Source organism: Dasypus novemcinctus, chromosome 12 (genome assembly GCF_030445035.2).
Source record: "Dasypus novemcinctus isolate mDasNov1 chromosome 12, mDasNov1.1.hap2, whole genome shotgun sequence".
In the NCBI taxonomy this organism is placed as follows: domain Eukaryota; kingdom Metazoa; phylum Chordata; class Mammalia; order Cingulata; family Dasypodidae; genus Dasypus; species Dasypus novemcinctus.
Genome location: NC_080684.1, coordinates 50,171,731 through 50,194,714, shown reverse-complemented (window position 1 = coordinate 50,194,714; position 22,984 = coordinate 50,171,731). Strand labels below are relative to the sequence as shown.

Genomic DNA, 22,984 nt, shown 5'->3' with positions numbered 1-22,984 from the left:
AAAAGATTTATTTTTTATTTATTTCTCTCCCCTTCCCCATCCCCCCTTACCCCAACTGTCTGCTCTCTGTGTCCATTCGCTGTGTGTTCTTCTGTGTCCGCTTATGTCCGTGGCACCCAGAATCTATGTTTCGTTTTGTTGCGTCATCTTGCTATGTCAGCTCTCTGTGTGTGCAGCGACATTCCTGGGCAGGCCACAGTTTTTTCTTGCTGGGTGTCTCTCCTTATGGGGCACACTCCTTGGGTATGGGGCTCCCCTACATGGGGGACACCCCTGTGTGGCATGACGCTCCTTGCACTGTGCACGGGCCAGCTCATCACACGGGTCAGGAGGCTCTGGGTTTGAACCTTGGACCTCCCTTGTGATAGGCAAATGACCTATCTGTTGGGCTAAATCAGCTTCCCCATCTGGTCTCTTAACTCTACTCTCCTGCTTATAAAATAATGGAGAAAAATATATAGAGCAACTCAATTGAAAAATAGGTAAAATGAAAAGAGTAGAAGAGTCACAGAAGAAGAAATACAGTGGCCTATAAATGATGTTAAACTTCACTTGTCACCAAAGAAATGCAAATTAAAACATGAAATGTCAGTTTTTCTCACCAGACTGGTAAGACATTATTTTAAATATTATAATAATAAGTCAGGATTTGTGGATACTGACACTTTTACACTTTGTTGGTAGGAAATAAATTGCTGTGACATTTTAGAGGGCTATTTGGTAGTATTAATCAAAACAGCAAATTCACATGTGTTTAGACTAGTAATTTATTTTTCAGAATTTAGGTAGCTGTACTCTCAGAAATATACACAGATGTGAAACAGCTATATAATTAAATATAGCTTAATCATTAGAAAGCATATATTTATACACTGATGTGGAAAAAGTTCCAATGCAGAGCAATGGGTATAGTTGGATTATATTTGGGTTGAAAAATAGACATTTGCTTCAAGATCAAGTCCCTCTGTATGCTCTGGTAACTGGTGCTTTTCTTGGGGTCTCTGTGGTGGCTTTCTAGAGTGCCTCTTCACCGTGGCTCTGACCTTCCATCTTTGTACTTCCATGTGAGGGCTTCTTGTTGAAATTCTCCTGGGGTCTTCTGTACCCGTGTCCCCTTTAGACATGAGTCCTTTCTTCAACCCACATTAGTCTGTTTCATTGTGTAGCAGAGAGTCTTTGTTGATGTTGCTAGTATGTGCTTATCACTTTGTCCTGGTTTTCACTGCTGATATAGTTTTGCTCATGCATATGAATTTTTACATCCTTAGTCATTTATTGAGATTTTGGGAGAGGAGCAACTGGAAACTTGTATTCAAACCACCATATTACCTGCAATAATTCTAATACCTTTCCTATTTTTAATGATTATTTAGGGATATTTTGGGAAGTTCTAATGCCTAATAATTAAACATTTGGAAGAGTACAGAATGGGGAATTTTGCCAGAACCCATTAAAAAGCAAAGTTTTGATAGAGAAACTGATAGATCATGGTAAAAGTTTATGAAAACTTGTTTAAGGAATGTGGATTATTTCACAGCTAGAATGGATGATTACTTTAATCATCTGTACACTTAAGACTGTGCAATAATTTTAACTGAATACAGGTTTTTTACTGTACCTGAGGGGACAGTCTGTACAAGGGAACAAAAATGATCACACTGTGATACCAGTGACTGAAATAGGTATATTTCTTGCTGAACTGCAATATGAGTGATATCACTTAGTAAAGCCCACAGGAAGCAAAGAGATTGAAATGGACTCTATGAAGACAAGGAGGTGTCTTCATTCACTGTCAGGTAGCATATTCATTAGTCTTGTAATTAGAGATGTTAAAAATAATAACAGGATGTATGTCTGGAGAGTCTTTCATTAAAAAGGTAAATTCATATTTGTGCTTTTCATCAAAGTTTATAATGTGCTTCCACATATATTACCTCCTGGGATCTTTACAGCATCCAGGTGAGGTGGGCAATGTATGATTATCCCTATTGTACAGATGAGGAAACTGCAAGTCAAAATAGTTAAATGATTCAATCAAGGTTGCACATTTAGTTGGTAAAGAGTATCCTATATAAAAACTTAGATACAATCAAATATTAATATGATGCATTCAATAGCTCTAGGGGCAAATCAATGCATTGTGATGTTTTTGAACACTATTAAGTTTTTTTTTCACAAATGTGCATAAAGAACTAAACTAATATAGGTAGGATTTGAACTTTCATAATAATTTCATCATGATCCAATCACAATGGGAAAAACGGATAGTTCTCTGAAATGGACATTCAATTCTGTATTCCCTAAACAAGTTGGGAAACTACCAGACTTCTTTTTTTTTTTTTAAAGATTTGTTTATTTAATTTATTTTTCTCCCCTTCTCCCCCACCCCAGTTGTCTGTTCTCTGTGTCTATTTGCTGTGTGTTCTTCTTTGTCCGCTTCTGTTGTCAGGGGCATGGGATCTGTTACTTTTTGTTGCATCATCTTGCTGTGTCAGCTCTCCATGTGTGCAGCACCATTCCTGGGCAGGCTGCACTTTCTTTCGTGCTGGGCGGCTCTCCTTCTGGGTTGCACTCCTTACGTGTGGGGCTCCCCTATGGGGGACACCCCGCATGGCCCGGCACTCCTTGTGTACATCAGCACTGTGCATGGTCCAGCTCCACACAGGTCAAGGAGCCCTGGGGTCTGAACCGCGAACCTCCCATGTGGTAGACGGATGCCCTAACTACTGGGCCAAGTCTGTTTCCCACTACCAGACTTCTTTAATCCAACCTAAGAGAAACCAGTAAAATAAACAGAGAATAGGCTCATATATTTATTCTAAGTTCGGTATATTCTCTCCTTCTCCTCTCCATTTTCCATTTTATTGATTTTCTCTGGGAAAATCATTTATTGGGAATCTGTGTTTGTAGGTGAATATGAGTAAGCCGAGGAGAGTTAATTAACAAGCACTTATTGGACATCCATTGTGTATATAATACTTAAAACATCTCAGGTGACATTAAAGAAGAAAAAGACACTATCTCAATTTCTGTGAAACTTAGACTGCTAATAGGAAAAAATAAAGCTAATAAGAGCAACCACAAAGCAATATATGCAGAAGTGTAAAATAATTTATTAATAGAACATATTAAATGGAGATAGGAGAATACATAGTAAATGATCAAAACAGAACTGATCCATTCTTTTTTTTTTTTAAAGATTTATTTTATTTTTCTCCCCTTCCCCCAGTTGTCTGTTCTCTGTATCTATTCACTGCTGCGTGTTCTTTGTCCGCTTCTGCTGTTGTTAGCAACACGGGAATCTGTGTTTCTTTTTGTTGCGTCATCTTGCTGGTCAGTTCTCCGTGTGCGCGGCACCATTCCTGGGCAGGTTGCCCTTTCTTCCGCACTGGGCGGCTCTCCTTACGGGGTGCACTCCTTGTGCGTGGGGCTCCCCTACACGGGGGACACCCCTGCGTGGCAGGGCACTCCTTGCACGCATCAGCACTGTGCGTGGGCCAGCTCCACACGGTCAAGGAGGCCCGGGGTTTGAACCATGGACCTCCCGTGTGGTAGACGGACTCCCTATCCACTGGGCCAAGTCCGCTTCCAAGAACTGGTCCATTCTTAAAAAAGTGTCTTCAGTAGGTGAATGCTGAACCAAATTTTAAAATCCTTTTTAGTCTAGAATTAATGGAGAGGAGTGAGATTGATTTCTTCAATGTGTGATGGTGGAAGGGAAGGGGATGGATGAAATTATGGGAGCTAGAGGAAAGGTGGTGAGTACAAAGGGGTGGCCAATAAAAGTAAATACATATGTCTAGTGAAATGGAAAGTGATAGAAAAAAGTGAATCTGGAACAAAAAATTTAAACATATAACCCGTGACCCCACTTTTCTTTTTATTAATGAATTGCTTTTTTGTTTGAAAAGAACTATGGTTTGTTTTGCATTTAATGGTTTGAAGCTTATTTTGGTATTGATAATTATGGGGAGCAGGAGTTTAATTAAATGCCAAGAAGTGGCAAAAAATATAATTTTTAAATCATATACCTGGCAAATGAGTGCAAACTATGAATATCTCATGTCTCATTTCTCCAAGATGACACATAATAATTGAAATAACATGGACACTTCTTTGACTATCTATATTTATCATCATCCATCTGTAAATCATATGTGCATACATAAATATCTGAGGCAACTGTGATGAGCTCTTGACTTGGAGTCAGTGGTCTTAACTCTAACACTTAATACTTCCATAACTTTAGTTAAGTTGCTTAAATGCATTCAAACTAAATCTTGGGTTCCGTGAGGCTCAAATAGGATATGTATATGAAATTACCCAGTGTATGGTAAGCACTCAATTTACTTTCTTTCTTTATTATTTTTCCCAAAAATGATGGGTCTTTATGTAGACTGCTGTAAAGTCTGGGTGGGAACATAGGTGAATATGGATCATGGTTCAGTTATCTCTAAAGTCAAGGGTCAATTGCATCTTTTATATCCTTTGCATGGAAGCATTCAGTGAATCCTGTATCTCTAAACATCACCCAGTTTTCTGGAAACAGTTCTGGGAGGAAATAAGCCCACTCAGCCATCACAAAGATTGATCTTTTACTGCAAAGAGTAAACATTTCCAAGACTAACTTTATTCCCCCCGTAGAACTTTTTTATTGTAGAATAGTTGGAAAATGCACAATGAGAAGAGCATCAGTCAGTATTCACACTAGCCAGAGGTAACCATATTGGTGTATTTCCTTCTGATCTTTTCAGTGCCACATATTCGGAAATTGGGAGCAACTGCCCATAACTTTTGTATTCTGACTTTTTTCATTGAATACTATACAGAAAGCATATTCTTATGTCATTAAACATGAGGATTCTTTGAAACATGATTTTGTATGGCTATGTATGTATGCTGTTGTGGTGGTTCTACCAATGATTTATTTAATTATTCCCCTATGATTGAAGCTGTTTAGAATATTTGCCATAATAAATACCACTATAATGATCATCTGAATACATACATCTCTGATGCTTTTTGAAAAACAGGTTCCTAGAAATGGAATTACTGCATTGAAAAGTATAAACATCTTTAAATCTCTAAACTCATATTGAAAAATTGTCCTATGGCAAGGTTGTACCAATTTTATACTCCTATTAGCAGTGTATCAGAATCAGCATTTCCTGGTACCCTCAAAGCAAACATTTCTATGAACACTTCCTACAGCAGTGAGTGCCACGCCCATCTGAGTAATTTCTTGAAAACTTTGTTAATGGTCATTTATTGCCATTGTACCTGAGGCTTTTTATTTCTCGTTTATCTTCATTATAATGTATACATTTGCCTTTTTTTTTTTTGGAAGGCACCCGCTGGGGATTGACCCTGGGACCTCATGCATGTGAAGCATGCTTAACTACTGAGCTACACCCGCTCCTACATGTTTCCTTTTCAAAGTAGTTTCCTAAAAAACAACCAACCTGCCAGTGTTCTAATAAAACTAAAATCAAGACTCAATTTCTTAGTTAAAATCGAGACAGGCTGACAAACTCAGGCTTGTAGGAAGACTGGATGGACGGTTGCCTGGGAACGATTTCATGAGTCACTGTTTTTAAAGCCTCCAGAGCCAGGAAGAAGGGGCTGATTAGCTGGGATGGACTATCATGCTTCTCTTTCACATGTTTCTAGAAATAGCACAATTTTGCGCCTCTATTAAGTGGTCAGAGATTAGTTAGCAATGATCCGCCCAGGAGATGAGCTGCTTTAGGCTCATTTGGTCGCTGCCCTCGCTATGAACCTCTGTGAAGCAGGAGGCGCAGCCTCGCCTTAGTCCTCCTTCAGCATTCCCCATTAATATTTATCCGTGTATTTATCCATCTCCCTCACTGGCTAGCAGAGATCCATGAAACAGGGAATGAGTGTTTTTCATCTATGTTTTACAGCTAGCCTTGAGAAAAATACACACTATGATAATATGGGTGAATAATTACATGATCACTGGCTGGAAAAGAACTTTTTCTTCACAGTGGCAATGGAAGAAAATTTGAAAGAAATCATTGAAAGATCTGAATATGTAAAAATTAAACATGTCTTTGCATTATCCCCTAACCTCCATAAATTCCCAAGTCCTTAAACAAAGTGAAAAGGATGAAACAAATAGGAGAAAATCTTTAAAATATCGATGGCAAGAGATTTAATACCTTTAGTATTTAAAGAACTTCTAGAAATCGATAGGAAAAATCATTTAAGAGCCCAGTAGTTTAATGGACAAGGATATGAATAGGATAATTCACAAAAGAGAAACTAGTATTGGTAATCAGTATGAAAAATGTTCAATTCACTTTTTTTTCTTTTTTTAAAAAATATGGAATGCTTCACAAATTTGCGTGTCATCCTTGCTCAGGGGTCATGCCAATCTTCTCTGTATCATTCCAATTTTAGCATATGTGCTGCTGAAGCTAGCATTCAATTCACTTTTAATTAAAGAAATTCAGAACCAAACAATTAGATATCATTTTTTTCAATTTTGATAAATTGTTTTCCAGAAATGGTTTATTAATTTTACTTCCTTCTGTAGGACATGAATGTGCCCATTACTCTACCACACTCGCTCATTATTTTAAAATTATTGTTAAATTAATAGGTAAAAAATATCTGTGTGATTTAATATTTAGATTGACCTTCTTTTACTTTTGTGAGGTTTAATTCTTTTTTAAAAAACAGATACCATTTTTGATCACCAGATAAAAATGTTTCTTTTCCTTTCTTAATGACAGCACAATTGGCAAAGACAGAGTGAGTAGGAATGGATTTTGGTACAAACTTTCTGGAATGTAACTTGAGAATTATATATCAAAAGCTTTAAAGATGTTCATTCTCTGACACAAAAGTTCCACTTGTTAGAACTTTATCCTAAGGAATAATCTGAAATGTCAGTAAAGGTGTTCTATAATGCTATTCATTTTAACAAAATACTGGAAAAATTTTAAAAATCCAATTTTAAAGTGGCGTTAATGGATTTTTAACAAATAACATGGCAAAATACTTACGATGTAATTTGAAGCAAAAAAGGTATTTATAAAATAGACATCTATTCATGGGTGTATTTGTGCATAGAAAAGGTACTAGAAAGAAATGCATTAACCTTTTGGAAAGAACTATCTCTGGATGGTGAAGTTACAAGTTATTTCTCCTTCATACGTCTGAAAAGTTTTTGAGCTTTTTGCAGTGATAATATAGTGCTAATATAATTTGAAGTTTGTGTCTGTATATATTTGAAAGAAACTTGATTGTTAAAGAAAAGACTAGGCGATAGGTAGACGGAGGTTCTTTTTTAAAAGTGGGAGAAATTTGGGAAAGCTAAATGCTGCAGGAAAGAGTTCGGGGTAAGGCAGAGGTGAAGGGCATAGGAAAGGGCTCTCAGATGGCAGGGGGGTACCACTTCCACTGAGGTGTGAAGTGGGTAGAGGCAGACAGGTGAGTGGGGATAAGGACGTGGTGAGATCATTGCCTGATGAATGCTCTTTTATCTGAAGAAGTAAGCAGTGAGATTCTCTGTGAGGTGTCTGTGGTGAAGTTTGAGAGAAAAGTGTGAAGCTTTAAAATTGTAACCGAAGCAGAAAGAAGAATGTTACTTAACATTTTCCCTCCAAAACTTGTTCTTTGTTTTTATTCATCAGTGATCCGAGACAGGAATCTAATAATTATCCTCCTTGCCCCTATTGGTCAAAAAAGTTCTCATAACTCAACCTCCTAAATATCTCTCAAATCATTTGCCTTCCCTCCATCACTTCTTTATCTTCTGGCCTGAACTCCTGCAGGAGTTTCCTAACTGGCCTCTCTAAGCTCAGTGTTCCTTTCTATTCTAATTCATCCATCATACTGTTGCCAGAACCATCTTTCAAAAACCCAGTTAGGGATTTTGTCATGCCTCTATTTGAAAATACTTCAAGATCCCCAATTGCCTTTAGGATAAAATCCAAACTCCTCTGCAGGATATCCAATGCCCTTCTTGATCTGTTTCTTATACCTTTTAAAATTATTTTATTTTTTTTATCCCCCCTCCCCCCCGTGGCTTTTTGCATGCTGTCATTTCTGTGTACATTCGCTGTGCGTTCTTCTGTGTCTGTATTTATTTTATTTTATTTTCCCTCCCCCCTTGTGGCTTACTTGCTGTCTGCTCTCCGTGCCCATTTGCTGTGCACCCTTCTGTGTTTTTGCTTGTCTCCTTTTGTTTTTGTTGTTGCATCACCTTGCTGAGTCAGTTCTCCGTGGTGCTTGTGGGCTGGGCGGCACTCCACAGCATGCTGGTGAAACTGCCTTCACAAGGAGGCCCCGGGATGCGAACCCAGGGCCTCCCAGATGGTAGATGAGAGCCCAACTGATTGAGCCACAGCCGCTTCCCAGGTTCTAATACCATTTTAACCTTATTTTTCTTTATTATCTTTCCATCCAACCACTCATCCATCCACTCATCTATCCGTCCATCTTTCCACTCACAAGTGCCTACAATATGCTTGGAACTGTGTATGTGGGTGCTGGGAAATAATATGAATAAGTCTAGATAAGGTGTCTATGCAAAAGTAACTTACATGGAAGTGGATGTGGCTCAAGTGATAAGGCCTCTGCCTACCATATGGGAGAACCTGGGTTTGATCCCTGGGTCCTCCTGGTGAAAAAGAAGAAGAGAAAGTGTGCCTGCACGGCAAGCCAGTGCCTGCATGGTGAGCCGAGTGCCCATGTGGTGAGCTGAGTGCCTGCGTGGTGAGCCAGTGCCTGTGTGGTAAGCTGAGTGCCCGTGCAAGTACTATGTGGTGAGTTGAGTGCTGGCACAGCACGCCAGGTGCCCACACGGTGAGCCAGTCAGTGCCCACGCAAGTGAGTCACGCAGCAAGATGATGACACAACAAAAGAGAGATGAAGGGGAGAGTCAAGGTGAAGTACAGCAGAAACCAGGAACTGAGATGGTGCAATTGACAGGGAACCTCTTTCCACATCAGAGGTCCCCAGGATCCAATCCTGGTGAATTCTAGAGGAGAAAGACGATAAGAGAAGACAAAAAAGAGAAATAGATACAGAAGATCACACAGTGAATGGACACAGACAACAAAAACAGCGGGATGGGGAGGGGGAGGGGGAGAGGGAGGGGAAAAAAACGATGCTAAAAAAAGTAACTTATAATCTTTTGAGAGAAATAGATACAAATAAATGCAATAAATATTATAGGCATCAAAGTGTGCATAAGGTATAATGAATACACATTATACGGGTAAATAAATGAATGTCAGGTCTCTGGAGGCAGGGGTTGGACATAGAGATAGAGTCAGAAAAAAGTTTCATAGAGGATATGACTCTTGAGCTGAATATTGAAAATCTTTTTTACTTTTTCTTTTGGAAAAGATGGAGAAAGGTGTTTCATGAGTGGGTAGTGACATGACCAAAGGCATAGAGGTGTGACACCACTAGGAATGTTTGTGCAATTGCATGTCATTTGGTGTGCTGATGGTACAGGGTGCAAGATTGTGTATGCACGTGTGGTGGAAAAATGGACAAGGATGTGGTCGTGAGAGCACAGACCGAGAAGGGGACAAAGGCTGATTGGTGGAGTTCTGGGCTCAGTCCTGAAGACAATAGAAAATCATTGGCAGGTTTTACATAGGGAAATTTGAAAAAATCTGGTCGGCCACAACCGGACGAGATAGAGGTGATGAGATCATTTAGGAGGTTGTTTTATAGGCAGGAGGAGATGAAGGCCTAAGGATCTGAGCTCGGGAAAGAAAGTGGGATATTTTAGAGATACTAAGGAGGTATCACTATCTATCACAGTGCTTTTCGAAGTATGGTTCGTGAGCTGGTGCCAGGCTGTGAAATGACTGTTACCACTCTGCTATGAGAAAATACAGAAATGAAGATTGTTTAGAAACTTTTATAGCAATTTGAAGGAATAATTTCATATCTATTGAATGTAACAATGAAAAAAATTGGGTTTGTATTTTGTAAGTCTCTGTTTCTTATTTCATTTTTCTAGTAACTTGTTTTATTGTATTTCATAAAATTATTGGGCCATGTGGATAAGAAATACAAACTGGTCCTTCATCATAGTTTGTTGAGAGGCACTCATCTATAGGAGGTGGTGATTAAGTGAACCTGAGAGCAGTTGGAAGGAAAGAGACAAAGTTAACTCTCACTGTGTGTGGTAGAAAGGAGAAGTAGACATTTATTTTTTGTTTGTTTATTTAAAGAGGGCAAATTCCCACTCCTCTATTGGTTTGGCTATAGTTAACTTTTTAAAAAAAGCACTTGGGGAAAAATGTCATTCTCTTTTACGCATCTGGACTTTTTGCATGCACCATTTTTTTCTATTGGAAGCATCTCTTACCCCCTTCTTCACTTGGCTAATACTTAATATAAAGGCAAACACTTTTTAAAGCACTTACGTAATAGCATTGTGCCGTTCATTATTTCTGTTAATTTCTTTTAATCCTCACAATAACTTTGTGAAGGAGGGGCCAAATATTGTAGATGAGAAAACCGAGTCATGGAGAGGTTAAATAACTTGCTCAACACCATCCCACAGTAAATTGGTGAAGCTGGGTTTTGAACTAAGAAATCTGAGTCAAGACTCAGCCCCACAATCTTCCAGGAAGCACCCCTCCTGCTCTCGTGCATTCCCGCAAAGCACTTGTTCTCTTCATCATGGCCCTTTCTGTGCCCTACCAGGAGTAATTGTTCGTCTGCAGCTCCCTCTTCCCTGAGGGCAGTAAGAATTCCTTATATCTGTGATTCCCTAACCCAGAGCACAGTGTCCAACATTTAGTAGGAGTTTGGTTAAAACATGCTGAACAAATGGAGGGATGAAAAAACAGCACATTTTGGTGTAAGTTAGATAGGTCCAGCATGGGCAAAACCTGCAGGGATAGACTGGGGTTAGATTGTGAAGATCCTTATATGCTAGGTTTAGGAATTAGCAAGTAGCAGTCATAAAGTCCTTTAAAATACTTCCACATCCATTTCAATGCTGTAACTCTGTAATGGGGGTCAGTAATAAGTGGTGTGCTGGTAAATTTTAAAAAATTGTCTCCAACTGTCTTCTCCCCCCAAAATGGTTTGTAGCATTTTAAAATTTCATGGTGTAAATTCTCTTTTCAGTGCCATTTCGAGCTCCCAATGCGACATTATTGAATAAAGAAATGGAAGACCGTGGGCTAAGTAGCATTTCATTATGAAGTATTTACGCTACACAGTTACATTAGAGGTAAATAGCTTCAAGAGCACAGATGATAGTAAAACATGGTGAAAAATTAGGAAGTGATGAGTTTTGGATATATATTGCCTGTGTTTTAAATATGTCCTTACTTTTAAGTTTATGTAATTTAATTTTTAATAATGACTGTGTTTAAGAGTAGGCTCACAAAATTCCTTGAAACATAATCAGTTCTCATGAGCCAGTATATGCTGGCTCCAACAAACCACTGTTACTAACTCAATTTACCTATAGATTCATTCAAGCCCAGCTCCTGGGACAAAATCTTATTCCTAAGCAGGTGATTATAAGAAATTTTGGGGGAAACGGACTTTGGCCCAGTGGTTAGGGCGTCCGTCTACCATATGGGAGGTCCGCGGTTCAAACCCCGGACCTCCTTGACCTGTGTGGAGCTGGCCATGCGCAGTGCTGATGTGCAGAAGGAGTGCCCTGCCACGCAGGGGTGTCCCCCGCGTAGGGGAGCCCCACGCGCAAGGAGTGCGCCAGTGAGGAAAAGCCGCCCAGCGTGAAAAGAAAGAGCAGCCTGCCCAGGAATGGCGCCGCACACACTTCCCGTGCCGCTGACGACAACAGAAGCGGACAAAGAAACAAGACGCAGCGAATGGACACCAAGAGCAGACAACCAGGGGAGGGGGGGAAATTAAATAAATAAATAAATCTTTAAAAAAAAAAAAAAAAGAAATTTTGGGTCAGTAGCTTCCAGAGGTAGCATCAGGTCTCTTATCTGCTCCACTTTTTGTGTGATCCAGTTCCTCAGTACTTGAGTTTCTGCCTTGTTTTTCAATAACTAATATTTCCTACAGATACCACCATCTCTATGGAGACTGATTTTTGTCTTGATTACCAGTTAACCTAGTTTTCAGTCAGGGTTGATTGAGTTGTACAAGTTCTGTGTGCACAGCAGGGCACCATTTATATGTGGACCCCATGCTTGGACCATCGCATGCTGCCTTGCTTCCTATAGCTTATGCATCTCGCTGTGCTTGAATACGAGCCCTGGTATTTGGACTTGCTTTGACTCTGGCAAATGGGTCTTCTATTCTGCTTATCCTCTTAGTTTTGACTCTACCTTTAGACTCAAGGTTCTGTATTCTTTTTGCTTCAATAACTGACAGCTGGCTCTATTTCATAATCTGATTGCTGGTTGCCTAGCTTTCTAGTTTTGGCTTAGCCAAACACTAATCAAATCCAAGTGCTGATAAAGAACAACGTGAGGAAATGAGCTGATTTAAGCAGACACTAATATTTTGGTGTTATCAGTTTCTGTCAATAGCTGCAAAACCTTACTTCTAAACAATTCCTGGAGATTCAAGAGCCCTGAGAATTTTGAAGGGTTAAAATACTGGAGGAAACAAATGAAATAAATGGCAGTCTCCCTTAGCTGTCAGATCAGAGGAGACTGAGTGAACATGTGGGTCTTTTATAGAATGAATTTCTCTTTGCTGTATAACCCCATAGGAAGGACATATGGAATTAATCTAGGCTAAGCAGTATAAAATGGGTAGTCTCTTTATTTTACTACTTGAACCTAACAAAATCAAGGTTCTTCATTAAGAAGGGGGGATTTGGCATTCCTCTTAATGTTCAGTAGATACTAGCACCATTTACTTAATACTGATGCACAGTTAATGCTAATAGAGTTCAGCCTTGAATATCCTTGAATGATCTAGGAATCGAGTTGAGGAAAACCATAAGGGAAAAAGCATCTTAAAAATTCAGCTGGTTCCCTCAATAGGAATAGAAAAAGTTTAGTTGCTAGCTTAGGACTCTTGCTCCTGGTTGTAGGTGAGGAACTTCCCCCGTGCTCTGGGCTTTGTTGATGCTTTGATCTGGCTTAGAGGTGGCCTGGGTAGTGAATGCTGCTATAAGCATCAGCGTGCAAGTATCTGTTGAGTCACTGCTTTCAATTCCTTTGGGTAATATACACAAAAGTTCTGCATTTTTATTTTCTACTGGGCCTCATAAATGATTTAGCTGGTCCTGATGCCAAGAGAGGTAGTAAAGGGCTTCCAAAGAGTATTTTCTCTGTAAGAATGTCCCATAGCAACACTGAACACGTGCCTTGAAATAAAAGTTATAATTTTCATTTGTCTAGCCAGACAAGAGTACACTGAGAACATCCATGACCAGTGGTGACTTATAAACAATCAAGTGGGTAATAATAATACTAGCTAACATTTATATAGCACTTACCATGTGCTAAGCACCAAGTAATTTGCATTAACACATTTAATCCTCATTCTACCCCCATTTTACAGGTGAGGATATCAGGCACAGAGAGGATAAAAAAAATTGGCAAAGTTCATGCAAGAATGCATGTGGCAGAGCCTAGATTCAAACAAGGCAATGGCTCCAGAATGATTATTTTAATGTAATGTTTCTTCCTTCTACTAAAAGGAACAATGACATTGGTTGCTAAAAGATGCTTTGCAATATCTCTGGCCATTATAGTTATAATTTTTTAATTCAGAGAAATTGGTGAGCTAGGGCCTTTTAAAGGCGTTAGCCAAGGGACACTTGGAAGCTAAGTGAATTGCACCATAGAACAAACACGTTTTTTTCCTACATCAGTTACCGACTATTTTATATGAGAGAAATAGTACGAAACATATTGCTCTTTATTGTCTTGTGACTGGCATTCAATTTTGACTCAAAAGATTTTTTAAATTACAGTATTAAGCTTATATACTAGAGGTGGTATGTTCATCCTTAGAAATTTAAAATATACTTTTTTCCTTTCAAGGAAGTGGGAATTTTGTTCATACTTGATGTTACAATCATATAAAGCCATTTTCAAATTAAAAATTTCCTTCATCTTTATTTTTTGAAATCTTTATAAGTACCAGAGCATATTGGCTGAAGGGATGGTCATCTGATCCCATGGCTTGCTTTTCTAAGCCTCAGATTCGCGTCTATGTTTTAGTCTGCTAAAGATTCTGGAGGTAATATACCAGTAATGGGCTGGATTTTAACAATGGGAATTTATTAGATTAAAAGCTTACAGTTTCAAGACTGAGAAAAATGTCCAAATCCAGTCATCATCAAGCAATGCTTTCTCCACAGTAAGATAAAGTGTAAGAAGTGCGTAGCACAGGGCCTGGTCTATAGTAAGATCTTATTAAATGATAATTACTACTACTGTGTTTAAATTTTCTGTCTGTATTGTAGGTCTAGATAATTTAACAGTGAAATTTATGGCATAAAACTATTTTATTTTTAATGATATTTTTATCGCTTCCCTCTTCTTAGGTCATATTCTGTTAAGAGAATGAAATAAATATTAGTTTTACTGTACATGATACTTTATTAATTATGCATTTAAAAAATAAAGTTTGGAAAGACAAATTTGGTCTTTTTCCAATGGTCCTGTTATAAAAGGGCTATTAAAATAATGCATAAGAGAATAATATTCATTCATTATTAATACCTGGTAGCAGTGATTACATCAGCTCAGTCTGGTCATTGATCAGCCCTCAGAAACCTCACTTCAACAAGATCTCAAGGAGCAGACAACAGCAAAGGGAAGGCAAAGAGCATGCCTCTTCCTGTGTCCTCCAGATCTTGCTCCATCAGTGGTTCCCTCCTCCTGTATCTTCAGTTCTTCTTCTCCCCTAGCCCATTTCCCTTTGCTTACCAAAATGCTCTGGTCTTTTCTACCTTACAAACAAAATAACAGACTACCTTTCCTTCATGCTTGCTGCTCCTTTGAGGAACTGTTACATCTTTCTCTTTTCCTTGACCACTCAATTTCTGCTGAAAGTGTATTCTACATCCTTAACATCTCCCACACTTTATTCCTTTGTACTTTGTCTTTCATTCCTAGGGCTTTCCAGAAACTTTTATCCTGAAATCATTAAGGACCTCCTAATCATCAATGCACCTGCCATTTTCTTAGTCTTCATTTTTCTTACTCTGTCTGAAATATTGATACTGTCCCTTAAATTCTGGGACTTTGTACTTTTCTTAACATTTTTTAAAAATGGCAATGGTGCCAACTTTGGAGAATATTGAGAGGATAAAGTAAGGCAATATCTTTAACATATTTAGCAATCAGTTAGATTCTCTTGACAATCTCATCTATCCCCAAGGCTGTAATTTTTATCTTACATAGATTGCTCCTATATCTATATATATATATTTTTACTTTTCTCTAGCCATCCATTCTTTCTTTTTAATAGGCTGCTGCACATCTGTTTATACCTGGAAGAATAAAACTGTGAATGGTTAGAGTTGAAAGAGTTTTTTGAGACGATTCTCAATTTACAGTGAAGGAAATGGTGGTGTGGAGAGTAAATTGATTTGGGCCAAGACAGCTAGGTCAGTAAAGATGGCTTCAAATAACAGAAATCCCAGTGCAATTGGCTTAATGTGTAATCTTCTATAACAAGATATATAAAAGTAGGACATACTAGGCTTGATTAACATAGCAGATCAGTGGCAGCATCTAGGAGCCACGTTCTCTCTATCCACTGGCTCTGCCACCCTCAGCATGTTGGCCTGTGTATAGGCCAGCTCCTGGTGGTTAGATGGCTGCAGCAGTTTCTGGTGTCCCATCTAGATTCAACGATGTCCAGTGAAATAGATGTTCATCTCTTCCTTGTTGAGAGTGAGCATAGCAGGAAACAGATGTGGCTCAAGTGATAAAGCCTCTGCCTACCATATGGGAGGACCTGGGTTCGATCCCTGGGGCCTCCTGGTGAAAAAGAAAAAGAGAAAGCATGCCTGCACAGCGAGCGAGTGCCCGTGTGGCAAACCGAGTACCTGCATGGCAAGCCAAGTGCCCATGTGGTGAGCTGAGTGCCCATATGAGTGACCGTGTGGTGAGCAAGTGTCCATGTGATGAGCCAGTGCCCACGTAGTGAGCCGAGTGCCTGCACGAGTGCTTGTGTGGCAAGCTGAGTGCCCATGCGGTGAGCCAGTGCCTGCACAAATGAGTCACGTAGCAAGATGATGATGCAACAAAAGAGAGATGAAGGGGAGAGTCAAGGTAAGTGCAGCAATGCCCAGGAACTGAGGTGGCGCAATTTACAGGGAACCTCTCTCCACATCAAAACTTCCCAGAATCGAATCCTGGGGAATCCTAGAGGAGAAGGATGAGAAGAGAAGACAAAAAGAGAAACAGATGCAGAAGATCACACAGCGAATGGACACAGCAAAAACAGCAGGGTGGGGGAGGGGGAACCTCCCCCCACACACAAAGGAGTGCGCATTCCCTACCCTGAAGCCTACAGCAGGCTTTCCTTTATGCCTCATTAACCAGACTTGAGACATTCTTGGGAATGGGATTCTGTGATTGGCTTAGACCAATCAGAACTCACCCTTTGAGTCTGAGTCCAAATTCCTATGACAGTTATGACACTGCCAAGGTGGGTGGATGCAGAAATGAAATCTGACTTCTCTTAGAAAGGAGGCCCAGGATGGTAGGAAAGGGAAGTTGGGTAGGCTCCACCAGTGTCTGCCATAGTCCCATGCTGTGAGTTCGTGACAGTACAGCAGATAGAACTCAGGTTTTGTGACCACCATCCTCTTTTAATAATTCTTACTGCCTCTTCACATCTGAATCAAGCTCTGTATGTTCACCACCTTCCCATCCAGACTTGCCCCATAGTATATTCTCCTGTTTACTGACCATTTTATGCTAAAATTGTGTTACTATTTTCTCTACTAGTTAGCCATTTTTGATCCCTTTCTCTTCCTTGCTCTCTGTTTTGGTTTGCCAAAGGGCTGCTGATGAAAAGTACCAGAAATGTATTGACTTTTGTAAAGGGTATTTATTTGGGGGTCATATCTCACAGTTGCAAGGCTGTGAAAAGTTCAACTCAAGGTACCAAAGTCAGCTACTGTTGATTCTGGTGTTGCTGCCACATGATGAAGCAAGATGGCCACCAATCTATGTGGAGGTCTCTGCCTTCTGTTCCAGAATCTACTACCTCTTGGAGCTCAGCTTCGAGCAACCAGACATAGGGTTTTCTCTTTCTTGGCCTCCTATTTCAGTCTGGGCTATTCTGCTCTCTTCCCAACTTCAACTATCAGGCATATAGCAGAGCTGGTCTCCTTTTGACTTACTCCATGGGTCAGTCCTCTTCGGGGCTTTGTGCTCAGGCAATCCTCTCTCACATACTGCAGAAACAAATATGCCTTATTTCCTCTGTCTGAGTGAGTCCATTTATATCAGACCCAGCAAGGGGGCAGGGACTCAACATGAACCATGTGCCACTGACGTCGTCCAGTCAAATGGGTCTCACACCCAAGGGAATGGATTAGTTTAGTTTAAAACATGATATCTTGCTTTTCGGGATTCACAAAATTCAATTTGTCACACTCTCCATAACAATTCACTTTCCAAATTTTATTTAATCTCTCCATAAAATCTCTTATATTCATCCTTTACTTTCCATTATGATGGTTTTCTCTATATCAGGCCTAAATTATGTATGAATTGGATTATTACAATAGCCTACTAATTGCTCTTCCTGACTCCAGTCTCCTTCCAATTCTTATTTACTCTTTAGATCATTGGCATATTCATCTTACTGAAACATTCTAAAGCATTCACTCCCTTTTGGTAAAATGGAAGAAGGGCGCTCAGTATGACTAAGCAGTACTTTTTTTTTTTTTTTTAATAAGAGGGATGAATTGCTATTTCAAAGTTGTTAGTAGTTTCTATTGCCAGTGTTGGAATTTTCAAGTTTCCTTGGAGCAGATAGCATATTACCTGGGAAGAATCTCTCCAATAATGACCTCTTTTAGATAGATGAAAGGCCAATGGGTACCATTTTTTAGGGGAAAGTATGTAACAGGACTTCTATTTTATATAGACAAATCCTGTCCTCTGGGACGTTGCAAAAATATGAGTTGAGTATATTTGTATAAGACCCAAGAAATCTTCTTGGCAGTAGTAGATAAAACTCTGACAGTTTCCTTTTATGAACTTTAACAGATTTATCAAGATGGACCCACTTGAGGTCATTTGTAAGAGAAAGGAAGATCTTGAATGGTGACCCAGGCCCACATCCATAGGGATTAGCTTGGGATGGGGGTCGGAGGGGCTTGTTCCTGGATGGGCTTCGATGTAGCAAGCAGACTGGAAAAATATTGCATAGTTATGCATATACCAGAGGCCAAAATACTAGAATGACCAACTTAGGAGTCCAGTTTTCAGGTGTCTTGGGGTTTCCACAGCTGATCTAACATGGAGGGAGGGTTATATCCATTTTCACTTGAGGAACCCCTGAGGCTGAGTCAGTATATCATGCTCTTATGGAAACTCTGGGAGTTTAAAGTCACAATTTTCTTGCAATAAGGCAGGAAAAAAAGATATAAAAGCATCCAGGCTTGAAAGGAATATATAAAACTCACTTTTTTCATAGACAACATGAATATTTATGTAGAAAATCCTATACAGGGAAGCAGATGTGGTTCAACTGATAGAGCACCTGCCTACCATATAGGAGGTCCAGGGTTCAAACCCAGGGCTTCCTGGCCTGTGTAGTGAGCCGGCCCATGCGCAGTGCTGCTGCGTGCAAGGAGTGCCATGCCACACAGGGGTGTCCCTTGCGTAGGGAAGCCCCACATACAAGGAGTGCACCCTGCAAGGAGAGCCACCCCATGAAAATAAGTGCAGCCCACCCAGGAGTGGCACCACACACACGGAAAGCTGATGCAGCAAGATAACACAACAAAAAAGAGACAGAGATTCCTGGTGTCACCGAGAATGCAAGCGGACACAGAAGAACACACAGCAAATGGACACAAGAGAGCAAACAACTGGACTGGGGCAGGGGTAGAAATAAGTAAACATGAAATAAATCTAAAAGAAAATCCTATTCAATATACAAAAATGATCCTATAACTAATAAGTGACTTCAACAATGTTATAGGACATAAGATCCGAATATGACAAGCAATTGTTTTTCTTTATACTAGCATTGAACAATCAAGAAATTAAACTAAAAAACAATACCATTTATAATAGTACAAAAATGTGAAATATTTGGGGATAAAAATGACAAAAGGTGTGAAATACCTATGCATGGAAAACTATAAAATATTACTGAAGATATTTAAGAAGAGAAATAAATGGGGCTCTCAATATTGCTAAGATGTCAGTTCTCTCTAAAATAATATGTAGATTCAACACAATCCCAATCAAAGTCCTAGCAGGCTTTTTTGTTATTCTGAAATTTATATGTAAATGAAGAGGACCTAGACTAGATCAAAGAATTTTGAAATAAAACCTTAAAATGGGAGGATTTACACTACCTGACTTCAAGGCTTGTTATAAAGATATAGTATCCAAGACTGTGGTATTGTCATTACGGAAGACAAATTGATCAGTGCAACAGAACAGCAAATTCAGAAATAGGCCCATACGTATATGGTAATTGATTTTTGATAAAATATAGAGGCCGTTCAGTAGAGGGAGGATAATCTTTTCAACAAATATTGCTGGAACAATTGAATATTCATATACTAAAACAAAACAAAACACACATTGAACATCAGTCCATACCTCATACCATATGCAAAAAAATTAATTCAAAATGGATCTTAGACATAAATGTTAAACTATAAAACTAAAAAAAAAATAGGAGAAAATCTTGGTAACCTTGAGTTAGGCAAAGATTTCTTAGATGTAACATCAAAAGCACAATCCATTAAAAATTGGATAAATTGGACTTCATCAAAATAAAAATCTTCAGACTTTTGAAAGACACTGTTACACAAATGAAAAGACAAGCCACAGATTGGCAGATAATAATTGCAAATTATGTATCTGATAAAAGACATGTACCCAGAATACATAAAGAAAAAGAACTCTTAAAAACTCAACAACAATAATAACATTTTAAAATGAGCAAAAGCTTTGAACAGATAACTCATGAAAGAAGAAGCTATAGGGATAGCAAATAACATGAAATGTTGTTCAACATCATTTGTTACTGGGAAAGTGTGAATTAAAACTCAGGAAATATCACTATACATCTATCATAATGTGTAAAATTTTAAGAGAACATTGGCCGTACCAAGTGTTGACAAGGATGTGGAGTAACTGGAACTCTTACACACTGTTGGTGGGAATGTAAAGTTGTAAATCACTTTGGCAAACAGTTTTGCAATTATATAAAAAGTATAACATAAACCTGCCGTATGATCCAGCCATTTCATGCCTATGTATTTACTCAAGAGAAATTAAGGCATATGTACATACAAAGACTTACACATGTGTATTCATAGTAGCTTTATTTGTAATAGCTCCAAACTAGAAACAACACAAAGGCCATCAAAAAAGTGAATGGGTAAACAAATTGTGGTACATCGATAAAATGGTGTTATTCATTAATAGAAAGGAACAAACTACTGATAAACTCAACAACATGGATGAATCTCAGAATAATTATGCTGAGTGCAAGAAGTCAGACAAAAAGAGTACATATTGTATAATATTCCATTTATATAAAGTTCTAGAAAATGCAGATTACCTTATATTGACAAAAGCAGGTCAGTGGTTACCTGGGGAGGGGGCAGGAGAGAGAGATTACAAAGGATTATGGGGAAGATTTTGGGGGTGATAGAAGTGCTCATTATCTTGATTGCTGTGAAGGTTTCATGCATATATACATGTCAAAACATCAAATTGTACATTTTAAACATGTGCAGTTAATTATATATTGATTATATACAGTAATGCTGTTAAGAAAAAAAAAGAGATGAGATAATTGTTTTATTTTGTACCCCAAATTAGTAAAGTAGGAAATATTGGTTATACCTGGTGAATCTGTATTTCTCCAGCTGAATAACCTTCAGACCCTTGAGCTGGGCATTTACAGCTCTCCATGACCTGGTCTCAGTCTAATAGTCTGGCTTTCTTGCCCATTGGCATCTTGAATTCCAGTTAAAGGGGACTGAACAGGTGATACCTTTTCTTATGCACTTCGTTAGCCTGGAATGACTTGCTTACCATCTTCTATCCCCTCACACAGAGATGATCCCCCCTCCTCTGAACTCCCGCATTCCTTTGTACCTATTCTTTAGGGCACTCATCTTACTATAAATCTCTATATTAGAGCTTGTAAACACATTTCTTACCTCCTCTACAAGACTGAAAGATTCTTGAAGGTAGTGACCCAGGTATTATTTATCTTAGTACTCCAATGGTGTGTTAGAGAATGACTTGTAAATATTAATGTCTATATATACACAATAAATGTGTGCTTAATTGAGGATTTTTTTCAGTAATAACCCAAGGATTGAAAACTTTTTACTGTGCTTTAAAAAATATGAAACTTTCCCTAATTGTGGTGCACTCTTCATTCATATAAGTTTGGAGAAATAGTTCCCTTATATTTAGGTCACTTTATCTCTTATGGTCTACTCTTTGTTTATGATACCTAAAGACATTTCTCATCATCTAATATCAGTAGCTATTGCCGGTAGTAGATTTATAATTGTTAACAAGACTGATAATCTCATAATGTGTAAATTCACATTTGAGCAACAGCAGCATTAAAATGCTGTGATTACATTATAGGAAAAAAAGCAAAAGTCTGTTTCTGGAAGATTTCTTTGTATTTTATGACCCATGATGAAATAATGAAACCAAAGCCCTCAGAATTAGGTCTGTGATAAAGCCCCAGAATAATTTTGTAGAGTTAAGGTGAACGAGAAACTGGGCTAAGAGGAGAGATTTGTTATAGTTTCAAATATCTGACAAAATTGGGAAATTGGATAAAAGGAATTTAGGAAATTGTACTCGATGAAAATGTACTGATATAAAAGCATCTATTTCCCTCACACAGAGATGGCTACTTAATTGTCTCAAATCTAATGAAAGGGCTCATTTCTAGAGGTATTGTAGTTTTGAAATGGGTTTATTTGAGGACTCTGGGTCTAATTTCATATTATTAAACTCTGAAATTACAGAAGTCTTTTATTCTTGAACCTTAGCACGACTTCACAGTACACCATGAGCTTGTCATGTACAAAGTCTGAAGGACTTGTTTGCAATACAATCCTTTCTCCCTCTAACAGCCAGTGCCATATCTTAGTTTTTATCTTTCCCAGAGGTTTATTCCTTTGCTCAGGGCGATCAGCCTGGGAGGTGAAGTGGTAGCCACTGAGAGTTTCTAAAGCAAATAATAGGGCAATGGCTAAGAGCTCAGGGTTTGGAGCTGGCCTTGGGTTTGAATTCTAATTCTGCTACATTTGTGGTCTTTGAACTCGATACAGTTTCCCAAGCCTCATCTACTAAAAGGATACAATGACTGTTAACAGCTTAGCCAGGTGATTGGCATGGAGAGAGCACACCCAAAGTAATATATACGATTAGTATTATTAACAACCAGAAATTATCTTAGTTTTACTTCAAGAAAATAACCAGTCTCTTGTTTTCTACTTCCAAAATCTCTAATCGGGAATTGCTTATTCACATTGTCACTATAAACTTTCTTTGTTGTGCTAAGGATATGTATTTTATAATGACAGTGTGGATGTGGCTATTTTTTTAGAAATGTTTCTGGAGAATTTGCTGATTGTGTATCTAGTGTTAAAAGGCCAGCCCAACCTTGCCCAAAAGCTTCACATATATTAGTGCCTCCAAATAGATACACAGATGGTGTTATGGAGTTCCAGATATTGGCCACTCAATTCACTGTGGGCAGGAAGAGGATCTATTTTTAAGGGAAGGGAAGAAGACCATAGCTCATAAAAATAGGATTTTCCTATTTTCTCTTGACCGTT

General features: G+C 38.7%; 1 non-coding gene across 1 annotated transcript; it reads right to left on the bottom strand.

Annotated features, from left to right (window-relative positions):
- Window positions 1-6,340: 6,340 nt before the first annotated feature.
- On the bottom strand, window positions 6,341-6,447 carry LOC111760754 (U6 spliceosomal RNA). Its single transcript, XR_002794358.1, has one exon. It is a non-coding gene; the product is annotated as a U6 spliceosomal RNA (small nuclear RNA).
- Between the last annotated feature and the right edge of the window lie 16,537 nt (window positions 6,448-22,984).